Below are 4,788 nucleotides of genomic sequence, written 5' to 3'. Positions count from 1 at the left end.
AGCGGATGCGGCGTTTCTTAAAGTGACCACTAGATGACGCACTTTCACTTAACTGATTGGTGATGAACTTCCTTTTGAACACAACACAAATACCTTTTACCCACCATAACAGTATCGCGATGTGAAGTACTGGATTAAATCAGAGATTTGATTAAATCCAATACGTACTGGACGCGTGATTTTTTTAGTATTTGTTGCAGCGTTTGTGTAGGCAATTAGCACTGTGATTGACATCAGTAATTAATAAATTGATAATTTTTATGGAAAATAATCTAAATAATAACATGCAAATAGAACATAAACGGAGACCCAACAAAAAATAAAATGTACAAAGTTATGAAACGTTTTGAACAATATTTTGCTTTAAGGGTCCGCTCTAAGGGTCAGAGATAGTAGTCAGAAATTAAAATTATTATTAAGGAATATGATAAAATAATAAAATATAGTTGGAACATCAGAGAAATGTTTTCACATAAGCATGATGTTTAAGCAATGCATAATGATTTTTTATTGGTGTGTTCATCCACTACAGTCTGGCACTTTCCTGTTATAAAAGGAAAGATGAATAAGTGTAGGCGGTAGATGCAGAGCTCTATTTCTGGCACTGGTTTTATGCTTTGTCAGGTGTTATTGTCCTTGTTAAAGTCTCTTATAAAAGAATAAATGTAAGTCTGAATGTTGTGTATTTTCAGTTAGAATGAAGTGCAAACATTTGTGCATAATCCGTACTAAAATGTAAATGAATGTAGCCTAATGATGATGCATTTATTTATTCTGCAATCATTAATTAAAATATATTGGTTTATTCATTCATGTCTTTGTTTTGATTTATTCATTCATGTTTTTATACTGTAACCTACACCAGACTTACAAGAAATAATTGCACACAAAAAAAAACCTTGTAAAGCAATAGTTCACCAAAAAAAAAATCTGTCAATATCACTCTCTTGTTGCTCCAAACATGTATTAGCCTATTTTTAATTTGCAGCTCTTTTCCATATGACAATATGGAATGCAGTTCATAGTGCTTAAAGGTGCCCAAGAATGCTTTTTCACAAGATGTAATATAAGTCTAAGGTGTCCCCTGAATGTGTCTGTGAAGTTTCAGCTCAAAATACCCCATAGATTTTTTTTAATTAATTTTTTTAACTGCCTATTTTGGGGCATCATTAACAATGCACTGATTTTTTCAGCGCGCCGCCCCTTTAATTCACGTGCTCCCTGCCACACAAGCTCTCGATTATATTACAGCACATTTACAAAGTTCACACAGCTAATATAAACCTCAAATGGATCTTTACAAGATGTTCGTCATGCATGCTGTATGCATGCTTCGAATTATGTGAGTAAAGTATTTATTTTGATGTTTATATTTGATTCTCTATGAGTTTGAGGCTATGCTCTGTGGCTAACGGCTAATGCTACACTGTTGGAGAGATTTATAAAGAATGAAGATGTGTTTATGCATTATACAGACTGCAAGTGTTTAAAAATGAAAATAACGATGGCTCTTGTCTCCGTGAATTCAGTAAGAAACGATGGTAACTTTAACCTCATTTAACAGTACATTAGCAACATGCTAACGAAACATTTAGATTAGAAACAATTTACAAATATCACTAAAAATATCATGCTATCATGGATCATGTCAGTTATTATTGCTCCATCAGCCATTTTCGCTGTTGTTCTTGCTTACCTAGTCTGTTGATTCACCTGTGCAGGTCCAGACGTTACTGGCTGCCCTTGTCTAATGCCTTTCATAATGTTGGGAACATGGGCTGGCATATGCAAATATTGGGGCGTACACCCCGACTGTTACGTAACAGTCGGTGTTATGTTGAGATCCGCGTGTTTTCCGGAAGTCTTTTAAACAAATGAGATTTACATAAGAAAGAGAAAGCAATGGAGTTTGAAACTCAATGTATGTCTTTTCCATGTACTGAACTCTTGTTATTCAACTATGCCGAGGTAAATTCAAATCTTGAATCTAGGGCACCTTTAAGTATAGCAAACAACAGCAACAACTAAAACATATAGCTGCAAGCAGAAATTATCGAGGCCAAGCACAAATAGCACAATAAGCCATGCCAACATGGCTGGGAGGGTCAGACCAGCTGCAACAACAAGTAAGTAATGACATTTTAAGATGATTTTAGGCAAAATGGCTGAAAAAAAACAAATATAGTAATTTGAAATATGACTGAAATGTTTATCACTGTCGACCAATAGGTGGCGCTGTGACCAGATTGATGTGGTATGGTCATAGTGAGATGATGATGACTCATGCAAAGTTTGGTGTCAATATGCCAAAGCATTGCATACAGCTTTAAGAGTCAGTTTTGCATCATGCCTCAACTTTGTTGCTGTGGTATACGAAAAACGGTTTGATGAATCGACTTTGATGAATCGGCATTGTCTGAAGATGATACGATTGGATTTTGTTGAAAATCAGAGCAACGGTCTAGGAGTTAGAAAAAGTATGTTTAAAAAAAAAAAAAAAAAAAAATAGCGGACAGGAAGTTTGGCTGACTATGGCAAATTTGGTATCTATGGTCTCGGCATGACCCAAGGAATGTATTGAGACAAGGAATGTATTGAGGAATGTATTTCGTAATGATATGCTAATGTGTTCATAAAATACAGCATTTCTGTACAAAATTCAAAATGTCCACCCTCAATCTAATGTGACCAATTTTATGTACAAACCATTCAGAAGTTAGTTATAAGCAAAAATAGCCATTTTTTGTATCTCCAGACCAGTAAGTGGCGCTGCACCGAAAAACAGCATGTAACCTCAGGTCATGATTGTGAAGACATGTACCAAGTTTGGTCTGAATTTGATGAATAGTTGCAGAGATACAGCCTTACATCTATTCTCACAAGCGCTACGTGAAATTCATTTGCGTGTTTTTCGAAAACGGTTTGAGAAATGGACTTGAATTCCATAACTTTTTGTCAGCATGGACTGAAGATGATCTGGTTCAATTTTCATGAACTTTCACGTCATAGGGTGCAATCGAATCGTCTTGAGCCAAGGAATCAGAGGAAAAAATCATTTTGTTTCTAGTGCTTGCGGTTCAAACGTTATTAGCATAAACTTGAGTGCAAATTTAGACAGCTGGTGGTGCTTGAGTTAGAGACTCCAAATTTGCTATGGTTACAGTTCAGACTGTCCTCTATCTGTGTGCCAAATTTCACAACTTTCCCACAAGCGGTTCTATGGGCAGCCATAGATTTCCAGAGCGGAAAAGGAAGAATAATAATAAGAACGCCAACGATTACAATAGGTGCCTATGACCTTCGGTGCTTGGTCCCTTAATATCCTAAAATTAGTCCATTATACTCATTACTTCTCATGTTTTCTGAAGTCATATGATATGCATATTCAAAATGGTGTACTGTGTTATGACATATGCGAGAGCCTATGGCATTTTTGTGTGAATGACACCTAAGCAGGCAATAAAACAATACAAGTGAAAAGTAAAACTGTCATCACATTGGTTTTTTTTTTCCCACCACACCCTGTTTGCCAATGCAGTTGGTGATTTCATTCATGAAGCATTGTGAATTTGATATATGGGGGGAAATAATGACAACTTGAATATGAGTGTGTGTGTGCATGCTGGAGCTTGTGCATGATTCAGGGACTTGTTTCATGGTGAAGTCCCTTCTGTCTGTGTGTGTGCGCGTGTGTGTGTGTGTCTGTCTGTCTGTCTGTCTGTGTTCCTGTATAAGGAAATGTTTAAAATAACATGGATATTACTTCCTATGTCCTCGTAAACCTGTAAAGTGACTTAAAAAACATACTAAACTGCATGTTTTTGTTGTTTGTTTATTTATTTTTGTTTTTCTGTGATGGATAGGTTTAAGTGTAGATTTAGGGTAAGGGGATAGAAATTTTGTTTAGCTCAGTATAAAAACCATTAAGTCCCCATAAACCACATATACAAGTATGTGTGTGTGTGGATGAGATGAGTAAAAGCCCTGTAACCCACATCTCCTTTGTCTTTTGCCATATGACAATGGCTGTAAAGGGCCGTTGTAGTTTCCATGGCAACATGTCTAAAAATCAGGTTATGGGTTAGCAGGTGCATGAACATGCATATGTGCAGAGATGTTTCACTATATTTTATCACCCCACATCAATCACACTCCCACGGCATCTGAGGAAATATACAAAAGTCACCTGTAACCACATCAGTTTGGGTAGCTTATATGATATGGTCTGATATTGAAAGGCAAAAAATTCACAGATATATAAAACATTGCTTCTATAAAGCAGTAACAGCACATTAAAAATAGCCTATTAGAAATTTGCATTTAAACATTGTTTTTAAAGCTACCACGAAATCAAAATTGACAATTCTTATTTTTTATGTAATATTGCAGCATTTATTTTAAATGATTTATGTGTGCACATCATTGTTTTTTTAATTCATGTGCCCTCGTAAAAAATGTCCCTCCCTCTTGCAGCGACATCTCTTCTCTGATGATGTGAGTGAGGGCGGGGCAACCTGTCACTCACATGAGATCCACCAATAGTAAACCAGAACCATCCAATCAATTCCTCATGGACAAAATCAAGACCAGTCCTACATTTTTTCTTGTTCCAGAAGCCATTTCACTTGGATATACATCACAATAGGGAAGAAAAGACTATCCCAATTTCTGTTTCTGACTTTATTCAAATTCATTCAAGTGTCGTTCTTCCAACAGAACATCTAACACATAAACTAGGCTGTAAAAAAAATAAACAAACGAAAAGGTTTGTTCTCTCTGGACTGTAAG

This window comes from Megalobrama amblycephala, linkage group LG8, assembly GCF_018812025.1.
Source record: "Megalobrama amblycephala isolate DHTTF-2021 linkage group LG8, ASM1881202v1, whole genome shotgun sequence".
Taxonomy (NCBI): domain Eukaryota; kingdom Metazoa; phylum Chordata; class Actinopteri; order Cypriniformes; family Xenocyprididae; genus Megalobrama; species Megalobrama amblycephala.
This window is presented reverse-complemented; position numbering follows the sequence as displayed.